Below are 19,994 nucleotides of genomic sequence, written 5' to 3' on the forward strand. Positions count from 1 at the left end.
TGCTGAAAAATGTAGAAGAAAATTCTGTAGTTCCTATTAAAGTGATCAGGGTGGTGGTGAGAAAGTCGAAATAGGTTCAGGAGTCCGGCAACGTGATTCCATGTCACCAAAACTATCTCATCACTACCACCGAAAGTTTTCAGGGGCTTACAAGGGAAGAACGAAAATAACATACGTCTTAATGCAACATGTCTGAACCATCTTCTTGTTGTTGATGGTGTTGTGTTACTTGTCTACGGTGCAGATAAACTTAACAAAGAATGGAGCAGTTTAATAGAGCAAGTGTGAAAGCACACTCAAAAACCAATTACAGAAAGATTCAAATAATGTATGACAAACATGCCGAAAGGGAAATAGTACACATTAAAAGTGGAAGAACAACACTAGCGTGTGATTTTTTGGTATTTATGAAAGTGGAAGACAATGACAGTGTGCTGACTAAGAAGTAAACTGAAGAGTAGAATTAACTTGGAGTACTTTTGCAAAATTAAATAGAAGTTTAAAATGTTGTCAACCGATATTCTTGTAAAAGAATGCTTATAATGAGCGTGTATTGAGGGGTACTCTTTTTAGGAGTGAGACATGGACTTGTACTGCGACCATCATCAATAAATGACTGTTGGCCGGCGAGCAATGGTGAGGTCAGATTCAAAGAAGTCCCCTACTCAAGTAACGAGCGTGGGAGAGCAGATGCAAGAATCTTGCACCGATATTCTAGGCAAGGTTGTAGTGGAGACCCGTTGCTGAAATGAGTACGTTCCAACTGGCGTTCGGCTGAAACTGGCCGATGTGCTAGTGATGAAAGACTTACCTGTAGTGTAGCCAATGTTGTAGATTAGGTTAAAAGGCATTAATGTGGTTGTGAGTTGGCGAAGTCAATGAATGTGAATGCCAGATAAAGTTTGTGGTAAGAGACAGACGTGCACTGTAGCCTGGTATTTACGTTTGTGCCGTATTTAATAGGTCGATTTCAGCCGAATGCCAATTGCACCGTGTTTATTTTTGTTGTTCATCTAGTGGAGGAGGTTTGGTACTGCCTTCTTCCGGTCTGCCACGAAGATTCCAGTGTGTATCTGCATCGTTCGAATGACTGTGATGAGTGCTTGTACCGTGTAGTGTTGAGTTTGTGTTGTTATGGATGACGACACCAGAATGAAGTGGAAGAAGTAATTAAGGCTGTAATTAAAATGAAATGGACCTGCGCGGGTCATGCAGCTATGCGAATCGATGGTAAAAGACTCGAGGAAGCTCTTTACTGGAGAGAAAAAAAAAAAGATGAAAACTGCTGCGCCCTACACTTTTTAATACAGGGTGTCCCAAAAAGAATGACCCGATTTTAAATAGAATTATTTAGTAGGAAGAAGGGCTTAACACCACCAAGTTGCATACTATATTACTCAGAAAAGACAGAAGTTTATAAAAATCCAACATAATTGTTCAATATGTCCTCCATTGGCTGCACGGACGACATAGCCGATAGCAGAATTCATCCCAAACTGAGCGTAAGGTGTCTTCTGTCACTGAAGCTACAGCAGCAGATATTCTGCTTTTTAGTTCATCAATGGCATGAGGTAAGGGAAGAACGTAAACACATTGTTTAACATATCCCCAAAGGGAGAAGTCACATGGTGCTAAGTCAGGGGACCAAGGAGGCCAAGAGTGTAAAGCCAGCTCTCGCGGTCCTGTACGCCCTATCTAACGTTGAGGCACGTTGGCATTGAGGAAACTGCGCACGTTGTTGTGCCAGTGCCATGGTACTCAATCTTGCTGACAGATGAAGTTGTGGGAATAACCAGTTCCGTAGCATTGCAAGATATGATTGTCCTGTTACAGTTTCTTCTTCAAAAAAATTAGGGTCCACAAGCCTTGCTTTGCGAGACAGCAGAAAAAACATTCACTTTTAGTGAATCACGTTCGTGTTCAATTGTTTCATGAGTATTTTTGAGCCCCCATATACGCACATTATGGCAGTGAACCTCACCGCTAATATGGAAAGTTGCCTCATCGCTGAATATCAACCGTTACATAAAAGTGTCATCTTCCATGTCCTCTAGAATAGCAATGCTGAAGTCAGCTCGCTTCACTTTGTCAGTATGTCGAAGAGCTTGTACCAGTTGTAATCGGTATGGTTTGAGGGCTAAACGACGCCGTAACACACGCCACACTGTCTTGTGCGGTAACGCAAGTTCTCGGCGAGCACGACGCGTAGACTTGCGGGGGCTCCGCTCAAATGCTCGTCGAATTTCACAAACTCGTGGCCGGCCAGGACTTTTGCCTTTGCAGAGTCACCCTGTTTCTTCAAACTGTTTATACCACCGCCGAATGTTCTTTGGTGATGGTGGTTTAGCACGAAATTGAATATGAAACGCCCGCTGAACTACGATCAGATTGAGTACGACTAAATTCAATAACACAATTCGCCTTCTGTTGCGCGGACGCCATATTGCGCGAGACTGGTTGCACGCTCCAGGTTAGCGCTCGTAGCGACATCTTGCGGATTTTTTCTGAAACTCTAGACTATGCCGATTACATCTAGCGATTTTTCAGTTACCTAGTGACATTTGACTCAATATTATTACACCCTGTGTCTACACGAATGGCATAATCAGTGAACGGAAGCAAAGAGCAGGCCCAGAAATTCATACAAATGAAAGAATTCGCGTAAATACAATGCTGTTTGCTGATGATCAAGTTGTTATTCAACAAACTAAGGATGACCGCCGGAGATCTGTTCAGCAGGTCTGCGCGAAGTGTAATATGAACATCTCTGTATGAAACACGAAGAAAATGGCTTTTAGAGGCAAATATCCCGTCCTAACAAAAATAACCCTTGATGGTAGACCTATTAAACAAGAGCCTCACTTCCAATACCATAATTGCAAAATAACTTAGGAATTGATCATAAAATCAATCACAACTAGATTAAGTACCATGCCACATCTGGAACAGTCCAGAGAATATTATATAAGAAAAGGAGAAAAGTAGCTCGAAAGGAATAGTCCTAAATGATTTTTGTGCCAGCTTTGCTGCTCAGTTCAGAGTCGTGGGAAATGAATACTAAATATCGCACTAAGATACAGTACTCACAAACGGCATCTGTGTGAGTGTTCGAGAGTGGATACATTTAAAACATATCGATTTGAGGACAGAACTGACTGTTTTTAAAATAGAAGATCAGCGAAAATAAAGAAAGATTACGTTCACACCTCAGCAGAATGCGAGAAGGAACAATACAAAAAAACATTTTGTCATATAGATCGAATAGTAAAATACACATGATGATGACCTGTGGGTAGATGAAGCAACAGGAATTCGCAAGACCATAATGCAGAGAAAAGTCTACTGAAGGGCTTTACTTAGCAATGAGTAGTAAATGGCTATGTTGGTTATAGTGATACGAACATTTTGATTCGCCATCATAAAGTTAGACGTGTGCTAATTATGCAGTTTGAGATATTTGCAGCCATAATTTTTTAACGTAGTCAGTGACGGGAACATGGGACACAACAGGGGAATAGCATGACACACAATAAGGTGACACAGTGTTCTTGGTGGTGTGACGGTTTTGGGAGAGGGGGAGGGTGGGGCGGATTTGTACAGTGACCGCTTCTTTGTCCACAAAGTGAGAGCGACGGCATTAACTTCAAACTTAGTGGAGAAGCCAACATACTGTCATTCTTCGAAATCGTCCTTACAAAGTAACTTAAAGAGATAAATCTTTGCCGCTCCTGTGTAAGGAGCGTGTATAAGACACTGATTTGGTTGGAAACCTTGAGGGGCCAGTGTAGCAACTTCTTGTTAGCCAACCATTGAAGGAAGGCCAATGGTTCCGCAGTAGACCGAGAGCTCACTGGTGGACGGACTGTGTTAGAGAGGAGACATGTCCTGTCGTCTCTATGAAGGATATTCCGACGTCGGGTCCGAGCAGTACTGAGGTCATTGTCGCCACAGCAAACCATGTTGCAAGGAAACTTATCGTGTGTAGTAAAAACTTGGCGTAATTGTTCCCCTGATTTTTCCAAGCCCATCACATTTCTCTACTTTCTTATTGGTACAGCTTCTGCACTAAAATGCTTTAAGAGTGTATACAGTTTTTATAAGAATTTCTGTATTCATAAATTCCTGCACGACCAGCGCAAATAGTAGAGGGTGTGGCTATCCTCACCGATCTTCCAGGGCTGGTATCGATCCAAGATCACCACATTGCTGTATAGCCCTGCAGTAGCATCGAACAAATGCCCTTCGATCGACAGCATTTCTTATTCAAGTATTGAGCTACTTCTCTTTCAGAGAAATCGTCGGATACGAATAATCTGACGACCATATTTCGTTCAGTTACTAGCCTTTTACCTGCGGAAGTGCCTGCTTGCATGTATGGCACATATATTGCTCATATTTGCTTCTATCCTCGCTCTCTGTCCATCTCCTCCCCCTCACTCTCTTCTTTCATCCCATCTCTTTGCCCATCTATTCCTCCCCGCTATTTCTTTCCATTTTCTGCTCCTCTCCCTCTGTCCATCTTCTCCTCCCGATTCCACTCTCTGCCCGATTCCACCTCCCTCCTCTCTTAGAATTATACAGGGTGATTCAAAAAGAATACCACAACTTTAAAAATGTGTATTTAATGAAAGAAACATAATATAACCTTCTGTTATACATCATTACAAAGAGTATTTAAAAAGTTTTTTTTTCACTCAAAAACAAGTTCAGAGATGTTCAATATGGCCCCCTTCAGACACTCGAGCAATATCAACCCGATACTCCAACTCGTTCCACACTCTCTGTAGCATATCAGGCGTAACAGTTTGGATAGCTGCTGTTATTTCTCGTTTCAAATTATCAATGGTGGCTGGGAGAGGTGGCCGAAACACCATATCCTTAACATACCCCCATAAGAAAAAATCGCAGGGGGTAAGATCAGGGCTTCTTGGAGGCCAGTGATGAAGTGCTCTGTCACGGGCTGCCTGGCGGCCGATCCATCGCCTCGGGTAGTTGACGTTTAGGTAGTTACGGACAGATAAGTGCCAATGTGGTGGCGCTCCATCCTGCTGAAATATGAATTGTGCTTCTTGTTCGAGCTGAGGGAACAGCCAATTCTCTAACATCTCCAGATACTGTAGTCCAGTTACAGTAGCACCTTTGAAGAAAAAGGGACCAAAAGCTTTATTGGCTGAAATGGCACAGAAAACGTTCACCTTAGGCGAGTCACGTTCATACTGAGTTGTTTCCCGCGGATTCTCAGTGCCCCACGCTGAACAACTGTCGTCGATTGACTTCTGCCGTACTCAATAACACAAAAAGCTTTCTGTTGAGCGGTCGCCATCTTAGCATCAACTGACGCTGACGCCTAGTCAACAGCACCTCAAGCGAACAAATGTACAACTAAATGAAACTTTATAGCTCCCTTAATTCGCCGACAGATAGTGCTTAGCACTGCCTTTTGTCGTTGCAGAGTTTTAAATTCCTAAAGTTTTGGTATTCTTTTTGAATCACCCTGTATTAATACCTTCAGCTGCTGACGGGCGTTGATATATATCAACGAGGACAGGTGAAAATGTGTGCCCCTACCGGAACTCGAACCCGGGATCTCCTGCTTACATGGCAGACGCTGTATCCATCTGAGCCACCGAGGGCACAGAGGATAGTGCTACTGCAGGGACAATCTCGCGCACGTCTCCCGCGAGACCCACATTCTCACCTTATATGTCCACACACTACGTTCGTAGTGTGCCTACCCAACACACTCATTACTCGTGGAAGACATTCTTACCAAGTCCCGTAAGAGTTCGGGTAATATGTGCGCGAGATAGTCCCTGCAGTCGCACTATCCTCTGTGCCCTCGGTGGCTCAGATGGAAAGAGCATCTGCCATGTAAGTAGGAGATCTCAGGTCCGAGTCTCGATCAGGGCACACATTTTCACCTGTCCCTGTTGATATATATCAATGCCTGTCAGCAGCTGAAGGTATTAATGTAATTCTAATTTCGTTCTAGAAGGCTGCAGGTCATCAATGGTGTCTTTTCTTTCATTTGTCTTTCTTTCATGTTTGAAAGAACAGACACCATATGCATATAAGCATATTCCTCCTCTCTGTCCCTCTATCCTTCTCTCGCTATCCATCTCTTCCTTACGCTCTGTCTGCTAGCCCAAATCCAACCTTGCATGAACTATCGCAGCTAGTAAGCCACTACTGCTCTTACTACCCATCCCACCGTCGCAGAGGTTTTTTTCCCTTGGCACTTTTTCCCCTCTGCGCTTCAAATTGCTACCCTCACTCGCGTTTCGTCCACTATCTATCACCTGATGGACCGTGTTAATGTGTAGTCTTACCCAGACGCACGGATAACATCACAGCCCAGCATCTTGTGATCCACTTACAAGATAACTAACATGTTGACGGAGGTGACAGTAGAACTTTTGTTTTGGTCACCACGCTGGTGCGGGCTTGGAGGGGCCCCATCTCTAATTAGCCGTGCCCCTCTGCATGTCAAGACCCTGTAACACATTCCAGTATAACCTGTACAACACATTTGCTGTGCAGGGCAGCCTATATGTCAGCAGTTACCATACCTTTCCACCACCATCCCCATCTCTCTGCAGCTAGGTAATTCTTACCCCTTAGTACTTCTTCTCAGAGAAGAAGTAGATCGTGTATCAAATTTGTTGAAATCTATCGACTGTTTATGCATGTATATGGTTTCAACTAGCCATACAGGCACAGTTGGTCGAAGTAATGATTCATGCGCAATAGCCTCAGGCACAAAAAGACAGAGGATTCGGTGATGTGTAATACCTCCCATTTTCCCACTCCTCCGCCCCTTATATCCCCTTTACCTTCTTAAGACCTCTTGTAGGACTTCCCTGACACATATGTTAAATAAGCGTTGAAGAGAAGTACATAACACACTGCCAGAAAACCGATGCCGTGGCACTTAGTAGCCAGCAAGAAGCGACGTCGGCCGGATGGCACAATGCATGGGTGTGCTTTGTCGTCGTGTTCTCGGAGAACAGGTAGCTCTGTCGCCTGCCTCGCGTTTGTTGTGCGGCCGGCGGGAGGCCGAGTCACACGAGCGCCGCCATTACGGTAACGGATAACGTCCAACAGTTGGAAGAGGCCTTTTATTGTGAGGGATGTGCTCATAAAACAAACATACTGCATTACGGCGGCGGAACACGGAATTGTGTTTCTCGTCTGGTGCTGCATTTATTTATACATTCCGTATTCGCCGCCGGCTGCTTTTATTGGCAGAGCAGCGGCGCGAGGCGGCCCGCCATCGGAAAGCACTCGGACGTGAATATCGCGTTGCGGAGCGCCGGAGCTGGCAGCGTCTTATTTTTGCGTCGAAAGCCGCAGTTCTGCGGCTGGCGCCAGGTATCGACAAGTGGCGACGCCAGCTGACAGGGCTTGTCTCTCTCCCGCCGGAATACAGCGGCGGCGCTTTGTTTTTGCAGACGAGATGGCGCTAAGCGGTCGCAATTTGTACCGTGGTGTACAAAACTTTGGGCGAAGGTAATTCACATATGATGGATCACTGTCAAGTAACAGCTCGATGGAACGTGGACCATACATGGAAAGGACTGCTATAGTGTGAAAGTCTACCCCTTCTTTGTTAAGCTAATTAATTTTCATGTAAGAATTATCTCCCTTTAATATAAGCGGACGCGGTGCTCCATGGTTCCCATTTCTACCCCTATGTGTCTAATTCTTTCAATTAGGCCCGATAAATTGAGATATGGAATCCCGCTACGAAAGATAGTATTCAAATCTAAAAATGAAGCAGCGGATAACGCAACGTCGGTGAATGGCCATGGAACAATACGTGCACATTAGGGACTGTAAGACTTTATTTTTCTGGCACTATGAATTCAGTTAGTCGCATGAAGTGCATAATGCATATAATGGATATGCCTGGATTGAAAATTCATAGACTATAGTCAGTATCTCAGTTGTATGGATGAAGGATACTAAATAACGCTATGAGAGAATTTCACTTATCATTCTGATTTATTTCGATAATATGTAAGAAAACTATTCCTCTCTGTGAAAAAACATTTACTATTACTCTCTGTGACAAAACATGTAAGGTGGCAGGTGGCAGAACTAACAGTGGAGGGTATACAAAGCCTGTTGGAGGGATGTGGAAAACAGTGCAATCGTTGTCGGAATACTAAAAATGGAGCGAAGGGCGTGATAATTGCCTTTCGGGCAAAAGGGGGGAGGGACATTCCTGAAACGGTTAATTCTGTAAAATCTTTGCTTGCTGGCGTGGTTAAAGTACACCGTACATGGCCAAATGACGCTGCCTGTAATTGGCGTCGTGCAAACATGTTTGCAGCACGTGCAAGTGAAGAGCGACTGACCACCCAGATGAACTAGGGACTACAATGGTGGTACATACACCCGTGTTGACTGCAGTTAATCTGCGAAGAAATCTGGAATTCCCTCGTCACTGCAGCAACTGGATATCCAGTGAGTGACGACAGGTGGTTTTATCAGACAGATGGCAGTTCGCGAGTACGGCTGCCACCAAACAGCTTGTAACAATAGTCGGAAGAGTCCAGGCCGGAGAACGTAGCCAGGGTGATCTCGTCGTTCTGAAAGGCAGAATGCATCAACATAGGTATGCATCTACCCGTGGGGACTATGTTCACTTTTATAGGCAGCCTGTTTTTCCTCGGCACGACAACATCTACCAGCAGGGCAATACAACGTGTCACACAGCACGCAGTGTTCGTGCTTAATTCGAAGAGCACCAAGGTGACTTTACCGTACTCCCCTGACCACCATACTACCAGGACAATCTGAGTGATCACAGCGATCGCGCCATGGATCCCCAACCGAGCAACCTAGCGCAACTGGCCATAACACTGGAGTCGGCATGGCCTCACATCCCTGTAGTACCTTTCAGAACCCCACTGATTCTCTTGCTGCACATCTCGCTGCGGTGGACACTGCAAAAGGTGGTAATTTAGGCTTTTCACATGTGTCATATTAATGTGACTGGACAGTGTAAAAGAGCTAGATAAATTGCAAAAACCAGCGACCTAATTTCATCACGCGTTCTATTAGTAAGCGCTTGACCATTACGCAGATACTCAACAACTCCATTCGCAACCAGGCTGCAAGACAGTGGTTGTGCATTACAGAAAGGTTATTAAAAGTTGCTATAAAATTTAGGCAACATAGTGCTTCCACCCACGTACAACTCGCGAAATGAACTTTCCATAAGTCACAAATATTAAATGGTAAATTATTTGCAGGTGGAGAGAATTGATCCTTTAACCTGTACGTCACCATCCAGCAGCTATGACATTTACACCAAAGCACGCGGCAGTATTAAACCATGTGCAAAAGGTGTTGTGACATCAATAAATATATTGGCAGTTGGCGATTGCCCGAGACTTGTGAACTTTACAAGTGGTCGGGTGGTGAGGAGGACGGGGGGGGGGGGGGGGGCATGGTTCGTCTCCCTGTGTCAATAGAGGCTCAGGGCAAATGTTAAGTGCCCGCGGCTGAGGCGTTGGGCAATACCGTCAACATAGTGGCACAAGCAGTCTGTCATCGTCCCGTCATTTGTACCGGGAGGCCACGGCCCCGTTTCCAGTTTCCAATATATGAACGTCGTGTTCATTGTATAGCTGTCCAGCGTTGAGGTCCGTAGGGTGCAGCAGTTCGTAGGGGACGTGAGTTCGCGAAATCGGTACCAGCACACAACCTTCTCCTTCCGGAGGCGGCAAGCTCGCAATGGCGATTTCCGCTCCGTTCCAACAGACGAATCATTATTACTGTGTGTGTGTGTGTGTGTGTGTGTGTGTGTGTGTGTGTGAGCTAGGAGTTTAATCTAGGAAGCTGATACACAGCCGGGCCTAGCAAAGATTTATCTCGAGTACGAAAACAAACAATCATAGTAATGACTCTGAGCACTATGGGACTTAAAATCTGAGGTTCTCAGTCCCTTAGAACTTAGAACTACTTAAACCTAACTAACTTAAGGACATCACACACATCCATGCCCGAGGCAGGATTCGAACCTACGACAGTAGCGTTCGCGCCGTTCCAGACTGAAGCGCCTAGAACCGCTCAGCCACAAGCAATCATAGTACTTTGATCATGTGTCGGTGATTAGATTTTGGAGGATCAAATGGTTCAAATGACTCTGAGCACTATGGGACTCAACTGCTGAGGTCATTAGTCCCCTAGAACTTAGAACTAGTTAAACCTAACTAACCTAAGGACATCACAAACATCCATGCCCGTGGCAGGATTCGAACCTGCGACCGTAGCGGTCTTGCGGTTCCAGACTGCAGCGCCTTTAACCGCACGGCCACTTCGGCCGGCTTTTGGAGGATGAATACCTTTCCTTCATGTAGACTCTTGGGATGAGGATACTAATTCTCGAACCTTTGTGTGTGAAAATCAAAACTAGTAACAACGGAGTTAAGATATAAATGTTGCACGCTTACGGATTTGAGTCTTAAACACTAGTCAGTAACACAACACTCTAGTTTTGACGCGTCTAGCTTTCTGTATCAATCATCTTTCCCTAAATTAAAGAAACTCGTTGCTGCAGAGCAGTAGTCAGACGACGCCTGAAAGCAGTCATAGGGAAATGCCTTCCCGCACCGACGTTAGCTTCCGCCCACGAAGCGGTTAACAATATACACCTACGAATATGACTGATGCAGTTATACAACGTCGAGTCACATTAATTTGACCAACTGCCAAAGGCCTGAATAACCACCCTCTGTTGTGCTGATCGCTGCCAGATATGCAGGAAGAGAGTCATAGAGTTTCTCGAAGATACCGTGTCCAGTCCAGTGTCGTGGCCAGCTGCGCTAGGCTTCTCGGATCCTCGAAGATACCGAGTCCAGTCCAGTGTCGTGGCCAGCTGTGCTAAGCTTCTCGGATCCTCGAAGATACCGAGTCCATTCCAGTGTCGCAGCCATATGCGCTAGGCTTCTCGGATCCTCGAAGATACCGAGTCCAGTCCTGTGTCGTGGCCAGCTGCTCTAGGCTTCTCGGATCCTCGAAGATACCCTGTCCAGTCCAGTGTCGTGGCTAGCTGCGCTAGGCTTCTCGGTTTCTGAAAGATACTAAGTCCAGTGTCATGACCAGCTGCGCTAGGCTTCTCGGTTGAGGGTCCATGACGCGAACAGCCTGATCCAAGTGGCCCACAGATTCTCGTTGGGTTTATAACCGGGGAGTTTGGTAGGAAGGGGAGTATAGTAAACTCATCCTGCTACTCTTACAACCATGCACGTACACTGCGAGCTGTGAGACATGGTGCATTGTCCTGCTGGTAGATGCCATCTTGCCGAAGAGATCCATTGTGCCTTCGAAAGTAACGAGGTCGCCTAGGGAATGCCCCAAAAACATTTCCCAGACAATTAACGCACATTCCTCTGGCCTGGACTCTCCCGACGATTGTTCCAGGATGTTTTCTTTCAGTCCGATAGAGGATTCATCTGAGAATACTACCTGTCACCACTCAATGGCCGTCCAGCTGCGGCACTGGAGTGCAAATTCGAACTTTCATCGCCGATGAACAGCAGTCGGGAGGGGTGCATGAACGTGGAACCTGCTGCAGAGACTCATACTTAGCAAAGTTTGTTGAACGGACCGTTGGTAGCCATTTCGTTTATCTGGGCGGTCAGTTGATCTAAACTTCTGTTCGCCCGTACACATCTCCGCGACCATCGTTTATTCCTATCATCTACCGTTCGCGGTTCACCACAGTTGCCTCAGCGCTGGTTTTGGTTAGCGCCATTTTGCCATTCACGGTATACTTTAACCACGGAGGCACATGAACAGTTTACAAACTTAGCCAGTTCAGAAATGCTTCCACACTTGGCCCTAAAGGCAATGATCATGCTCTTTTGGACGTCAGATAAACCGCTCCCTTTCCGCAGTCAAACGGCGGCACCATGTTACGCATCACCCCGACACGCTTTACACATCCTCCACTGACAGCGCTGACACGTGACTTGTGTGAGTGGTTATTGCAAGTTGACGTCCACCGTAGGCGGCGGTCACGTCAATGTGACTGGACCGTGAAATATATTGGATGTTTCAAAAATGTAATTGCACATGTCTATATCATACACATGTTTGAAGACGGAAATTTTGTGTGAATTTTAAAAGTTTACCATGACAGAAGTTGTAAGTGACGGCTTATGTGGATACTGGTAGGGATCTTCCTGGTATAGGTAGTGCGTTCATACATTCACTACATAGCTGCGAGAACACATTGAATTTTTTTTTTAACGATGCGCCGCTATATAGTAAAAGTTAATGTTTCTACGCAAGAGCATTTGTTGCCAATTAGCTGATTGTAAGCTGGGTCGACAATAGGGAGAATACGGATTATCGGATTGCACCATTAGCCTCCAAGGTCACAGAGCTCATATTTCCTCATGTTTTTTTTTTTTCTATGGGGATTTGGCAAATCATCTGTCAGCGTCCCTTCCCTTCCCACGATATTGGGTGAATGTGACCCAATAACAACAGCAGTGATTGTAGTCACTCCAGACATGATAGCATAAACAGTGGTCTGGTTCGACCATCGTCTGGGTATCTGTCGTGCGGTCGGTGGACAGCAAATGGACAGCAAATAGAACATATGTGAAAGGTAAATGAAAACGTTGTTCCTAAACGTGACTGTAAACAGTATCCCAAGGTTATATGTGCACGTATGTAAAACATACACCCTCATAAAATCGGATGGTTCTTCTGGAAATAAATCTTTTTAGAACTGTGCGTAAGTTAAAATTCTCCCCAAGTTTCTGTCTTCATTTGTGTAGAAGATGCAGTATTGCGAAATTCGGTGTAATACTTTTCTAAAGGTTAGCCTACTGCTGGCGCTATGCGAATCCTCACAACATCCTTACAATCTAACGCAATAGGACACTCGAGTGTTTGAAACTTTTGACTATACCATTTAGCGATTCAACGCGCAAACTGGAAAAAGGCGTCGCCTATGATTGGTATTCTTTCTAAATAGCTTTCAGAAGCTGCATAGAGGAAACGATGTAGGACTGTAACTGACTCATTAAACCAACGTAAATGTCTCTCCGACTCATCCGGATAGTTTTGACAATAGTTAGCAAAAGTGAAATGATACATCATTTTTGGAGCGTTTCATAGGAAAGGAAACGATTCCTTTTTCACCGTATGATCTATTTTTAGCAAATGTTGTTTTCACTTATGTAAGTCTGCAGGCTTTCGTGGCCGTTGACACTAAAGTTAAAATCTTCTGGATTGTTAGGCCGAGTCATATTTCCTCTAAAATAATCGAGGTTCCGACCCCTCTCATGGGATTTTCTTCAGGATCTTCCGGTGTCCACTATTGCTACAACACTGTTGCTAGAACAGTGTTCTAGCAATGTGGACAACGGAAGATCCTGAAGAAGATCTCAGCAGAGAGGTCGAAACGTCGATTATTTTAGAGGAAATATGACGCGGCCTAACAACATAGAAGATTTTGACTTTTGTTTTCACTTTTTAATGCTTAACTTAAAGAAGTGTCTTCATTTCGTTTCATATAACTTATATAGCCGTTAATTCGAACCCGAACTTTTTCGGCTCATGGCCCAGTAGGCAAGCGAGACTCACTGATATAACAAGATGTTGTCCCCTTTTGCATCTCCCAGTGGTTGTGTGGTATGATTGACTGTATGCACCGGTGACACGGCCTTTACGGAGTTGCCAACAAACTTTTGGGCTGCTTCCATATGAAACTAGTCTCGGAAATTTTTGAAGTGATATGGCAGCATTGCGTATCAGACACTAATCTTCTGCGATGGCGTAATGTGGATGATGAAAAGCCAACCAAATTGGTGTGGGCGCCTGTTGCGGATGAGTGCCCTTCTTTTGTGAGGCGTTTTGGTAAGGCATGGGGAGGGGGGAGGGGGATAGACAGTTTTGACTGTTGGTATGGGGCTCTTCACTACTCCCTCGCCTGTGTCAGACTCTTCATTTCAGAACAGGAGTTACGCACAAAGTCCTCACTTATTTGTCATTGTATACAGTTCTTGTCCTATCCGGTTACTTCTAGTATCACGGAAGATATTATAACACGTTTGATGTCTTAAACAATTTTCTGTCTTCGTATCCCTTCTTCTTGTCAATGTATTCAACATATTCCAGCCCTCCTCGATTCTGCGAGAAACCACCTGATTAATTTCCAGGTTCCTTCTTTAACACAGCATCTCGAACGCTTCGATTCTCTTCCTTTCCTACTTTCCGTGGTCACTGAGGCATAGATAACCACAAACTACTGAGTGAGAAAGGTAAGGGACGCGACCAATCTTACCACCCGAAAATCGCCATTGACAACTGCGCGCTACTTGTTGAGTAAAGCCGTGAGTACGGACGCAAAATAACATTTTGTGACATTTAAAAAGATCAACATTGAAGAATTTAAATCAGAAGAACACTACAAAAACACACATATAGCTAGCAAGCGCCCTTACTGCTGACTACAGTAAGCAGTTGTCCTCCCTGACGTCCAGCAGCATCTTTAGAACTGATCATTGCTTTTCACGTCACATTCGCGCGTACTGCAAAAGATGAGCCAGGGCATCATTCGCAATAGGAACTTTGAGCAGTAAATCATCATCGTTAACTGTGTAGTGTTTGGGTTCTTATCGTTAATAATGGAAATTAAGGAAGAGGTTGTAACCTGCCATTAGCATGCGAATACCACAGAATTTATCTTGTACATTCCTTGGTAGACCGGTACATGAAATAAAATAAAGCAACAACACATAGTTTGGCATGATGCGTTCGCAAGATTTCACTTTGTGTGACATTCGCAGTGCCACAGCCATCTCATTCCACATAACAACTCATATCTATCACAGTTCGACCAGTGCCATTCTTCCTATCTCCCTACAATATTACTACGACATTTTTTAGCCAAAGTCGCTACTCCGGAACTTGTAAACAGTTTACTCATAAAATCCTTTCCAGCGCTGGAAAGAAGGAAATGATGAAGCGTACTGTTTGGCTGTTACTGCTGTCGAAATATCTTGTGCCGAATCATTGCGTCTCCATAAACATGAAGGTGTACCATACTTCACTTCCTTGAAAGGAGAAAGCTTGTTGACCTCGGATGATATTATAGCGATTAAGAATCATGCGGTTCGAACTGACAGCATTCCACTGAAGAAAGTGCTCTCTCTCTCTCTCTCTCTCTCTGTCTCTGTCTCTCTCTCTCTCTCTCTCTCTCTCTCTCTCTCTCTCTCTCTCCTTCTTAGACATGATAAAGAAAATGTGCTGAACAGATGTTACCAAAGTTAAGATGGGAAGCAGTATTTCCTTATGCAGGCGTAGCACTTAATCACATGAATTTTACCAATGCAATCGGAGTGTTATCTTTTTGTTTCTGAACTACAATAAGAGGGAATCTGTGATGGCGAAGAAACTACGAACGAATGCAATGAAAGTGTTCGCTGGCAGTAGTTTCCGATTTGTTTTATGTCAAAAATCCTGCCTACGCAGTAATAGCAACTGGAAAGGCGCTCCTAAGGCGATTCTTCTTCAAAACAAGGAGACACAAGCTCAATAATGAAGTAAGAATTGTCATACAGAATCCTCCGTTGACTATCCTAAAGTGATATATGCAATGTTTACCCTTGGGAAGTCCTATTAAAATACTTTTGTGTTAAAAGACTACTTGAAAAATTCGCTTTAAGGTATGACAGGCGCAAAGGTGAACAGAAAAAATAACAATGCAAACAAACGTCGTGTGGCTAGTTCATGAAACTCTGTCAGCATTTGAATGGGGAATATCTCAAACTGTCAATTCTCGACCTCACATGTTCGGGATGTATTGACCGGCCACCAGTACTGCTTGTCAGTATTTCTATTATCGCCAGTATGTCAATACGCGACCTCAGACCGTTAATATATTGGACATTTGATGGCTCATGCAACTACAAAACGGGGCGAAGTGGTCAGAAATAAACCTGATATTCCCTGTGCTTGCTTGAACAACATACCGCTCATATCACAATCGTCGACAACAAAACGTTTCAATAAGACAAACACTTTGCTACTGAAAGATTTCAACGTGTGGGACTGTAAAAGCATTTTTCTTTTCTTTTTTTTCGCAATTGTAAGCTTGATCTTCCTTTTAACTTCAGTCCGTCAGTGTCACATGACTTAATTTCTTCTCTCAGACTAAATCGCATTCCTCAATGTGCTCTCAAGCCATTGATTCTATACACAGCTCACTTACTGCCGGGTCGTCCGAAATGACATTCTCGAAGATAAGCGAATTCGTAACGAAGTCGGCTGTTATAAGATATGGCGCCCGCGAAACATGGGATTGAAAGTTATAAACATTGAAAATTTTTAAGAGAGATATTATTATTAGTTTCTTTGGAATTTTTAAGTTTTGATGTAAAAGCATGTTATTATTTGATCTCAATCAACATTAATGAAATAAACACGGAAACAAAAATTACAATTTTCACTGAAAATGTATGATTCTCTCTCTCTCTCTCTCCTCTTCTCTCTGTCTCTCCCTTTCTCTCTCTGTCTCTCTATCTCTCTCTCTCTCTCTCTCTCTCTCTCTCTCTCTCTCTCTCTCTCTACATTTGACAGCATTTGACAACGTTACCTTTCTAGATGTCTGCTGCGCGGGGTAGCCGCGCGGTCTCAGGCGCTTTGCCACGGTCCGCGCGGCTCCCCTCCGTCGGAATTTCGAGACCTCTCTCGGGCATGGGTGTGTGTGTTGTCCTTAGCGTAAGTTAGTTTAAGTTAGATTAAGTAGTGTGTAAGCCTAGGGACCGATGACCTCAGCAGTTTGGTCCGATAGGATCTTAGCACAAATTTCCAAAAATTTCCTAGATATCTGTCTCGCACAGTAATATTATACTTCTGCAAATATGAGCAAATAGGATAACCTTCTCAAACATAGGAAATTAGAACTGAAAGCATTCATGGGTGAAGTGACAAAAAATGTAAACACGAAAAAAATAGTTTTTTACGTCGCATTTGTGACTTCTTTCAATAAACTGTGCTCAACAAGGTAACAGTAATCATTGCCTGCGTCCCTGACTTAACTCTTGTGCAGATTGAGCCATACAGCGTAGTGTAATTCGTGCGATATGCTCCGAAGTCTACGCGAGCAAAAAGGAAGAAGAAGACGGAGCAAGCTGAAAATCGCATAGGAACATGAGAGCAACGTAATTCCCAGCCGCGACGCTTAAAAATTGTCTACCTGTCCTATGACCTTCAAAAATATCTCTCTGACGACCTGCTTAATCTTGTTCGATAAAATAGTAAGTATAAGTGTTGAGATATTACAAGGGGCACATATAATAGGAAGTGAAACCACTGCCTTTTGCAGAAGCAGTATTGGAAAAGTGTGACTGGAAAAACTAGCGTGAGGATAAGCTAATGGATAAATACTTACAAAATACCAGTTTCAGTTAAATTACTAGGGACATAAGTTTCTCCTCACTTTTCTGTACCACTTGAATCAAGTCATCTGTGAATGGAGACCCTTAGCTGCTTTTCATTGGCTTCGAAACCAGTAAAAAAGAAAAAACAAAAAAAAGCATGGAAATAAATACGAGTAGATTTCTTGGAAGAGAATCAAATGCATTCGAAATTTCAGAGCCTTATTGGCTTGCGATGTATGATGTACAGTGGAAATTGAAAAAGGAATGTAGACGAGTTCGCCGTAGCTGCCGAAACGGGGTTTCTCTCATTTTTCATCCCTTCGCCCACTTTTTATGTGCGTTTTGGGTCCTCAGCCATTCACCATGACATTTATTGCCTATTACGACACAGCACTATATGAACCAATACACAATGTGTTACGCGAACAGGAGCAGAAATACACACACACACACACACACACACACACACACACACACACACACACAGAGAGAGAGAGAGAGAGAGAGAGAGAGAGAGAGAGAGAGAGAGAGGAGGGGGGGGGGGGGGCGGGAGTGCATCACACGCACGCTCAGAAAGTTTTCATACAATATTAAAGGTTTTTCAGAACAATAATAAAAAGAAACAGTCTTGGTTTCGAAATTATTTAATACCAATGACGCGTTTCACCCTTTCGGGGCATTATCAGATTGTATAAAAGTAGCTGGATGGATGGATTACATATCGAGTTACTGTTGCGTCCATTTTATACGGTTTTGTGGCAGATGGGTCACATATTCAGCTTCTTTTACACAATCTGATGATGCCCCAAAAGGGTAAAACGCGTCATTGATATTAAATAATTTCGCAGCCAAGACTGTTTATTTATCTATTCTGTAATAATTCGAAACTGATTGCTGTAGCACCCTACCAGAATGGAATGGATTAATTAGTACTAAAGGTTGTGAAATGGATACACCTTCAATTTTCGCCCGTCTCCTCGAAACATCCAAAGGCTGGGTGTGAATGTTACAAGCGAACTAATACTATCCTTTAAGTGTACATATTCAGCAAATGAAGTAATAAATTCCTTCCATTTATGTAGAACTTTTATATTAATATAATATTTTTTTAACTGCAGGGGGCGAAAATAACTATTTTATGAGTCTACAGTGTATTATTTACAGCTGCACTGAATATTAACAACAAACTACGTAGTAATTTCCCTACTTACGGCATTTAGCTTATAGAAGAAATAATTGCGAAGACAGAAATGTACAATGTGAATCCGAAGACAGATTGTATATGACAAGCAATAAAAATAAGACACGTAATTCAAAAGCAGTGGAAGGGAGAGGCAGTGAGAGACAGACTAACTGCTATCTAATACAACTAAGAAACAGACTTATTTGTTATTTTACTTACATAAGAACAGACCACAATGCTCAAATCCCATTTACTGGCCCTTATTCGAAGCTTTACTGTTATACAAAATCTGATCCGGCGTGCCTCTCTTCATCTTAAACAGAGTACTATCCCTGCTGGTAGTGTGTAGAATGTATGAGACAGGAGATGTTCCATCAGATTTTCGGAAGAACGTCATTCACACAATACTGAAGATAGCAAATGCGAGAGAAAAACTGAAAAAAAATGAACGTGTACTTCGAAGAACCATTGATGGATATTAAAGAAAAATTTAGGAGTGGTATTAAGATCCAGATACGATTTATTGATGACATTGGTAGCCTCTGTGAAACTGAGGAAGAATCAGAAGAACTGTTTAATAGAATGAACAATCTAATCAGTACAGAATATGTACTGAGAGGAAACTTAAGAAGAAAAAAGGTAAATAGGAGCTACAAAAATGAGAATAACGATTAACTATACATCAATACTGAGACAACATAATAGATGAACTGAAAGTATTCTCCTACCTTGGAAGCAAAATAATGCATGGCGGAAGAAGCAAGGAGGATACAAGATGCAAGTCAGCATAAAAAAGATGGTAGTCATTGCTGAAGATAATGCTGGGCTTGTTATTGCCATGGAAGGTACGGAATCCAGTTAATTTTGGTCCGTTGCATACGATTCTGTTCATTGCTTATGAAACAGTTGTTGATGTCAGGCTGCGTTCGGGGCTTGAAGATGACACTGTGTGGTGTTGAAACTGGTAGTATGTTTTAGAAAGAATGAACGACGTTAGACTGAAACGCAGCGGCTGTTTTTCTCATCATTGTTCAAGTACTATCTGTGTGTAATCTCTGCATCTTCGGAAAATGGCTGTTTAAAAGACTGCAGAGATTTTATTAAGCTTAACTTATTGCCTTCAGCTGTAACGCATACATTGTGGAGTAGCGGTAAGCGTCTGTGGCTGGCACATTTCATGTCTGCAGTTCAAACTTCACTACCGGCAAATATTTGTTATTTAGTGTTCATCGTTTCGGGAAGGTACTCAAAGCTTCCTATGTTGGTAACGTTTGCATACTCGAGAATATTCTATGTTTGTACAAATAACAGAACTCTCCTTCCAGGAGTTCATATCGGTTCTATCTGTAGGTTGACTTTCGTAATAAACATGCTTTCAGTGCTAAGTGCTTTTGCATTTA

At 43.4% G+C, this 19,994-nt stretch overlaps 1 protein-coding gene across 1 annotated transcript in view; it reads left to right on the plus strand.

Moving 5' to 3' along the window:
• The window catches only part of LOC124805643 (fat-like cadherin-related tumor suppressor homolog), a gene marked incomplete at its 5' end in the record, with an annotated part of 863,745 nt that overhangs the window by 78,377 nt on the left and 765,374 nt on the right, over window positions 1-19,994 (plus strand). The gene's annotated exons all lie outside the window — the stretch shown is intronic.

This window comes from Schistocerca piceifrons, chromosome 7 (assembly GCF_021461385.2).
Source record: "Schistocerca piceifrons isolate TAMUIC-IGC-003096 chromosome 7, iqSchPice1.1, whole genome shotgun sequence".
Lineage (NCBI taxonomy): Eukaryota > Metazoa > Arthropoda > Insecta > Orthoptera > Acrididae > Schistocerca > Schistocerca piceifrons.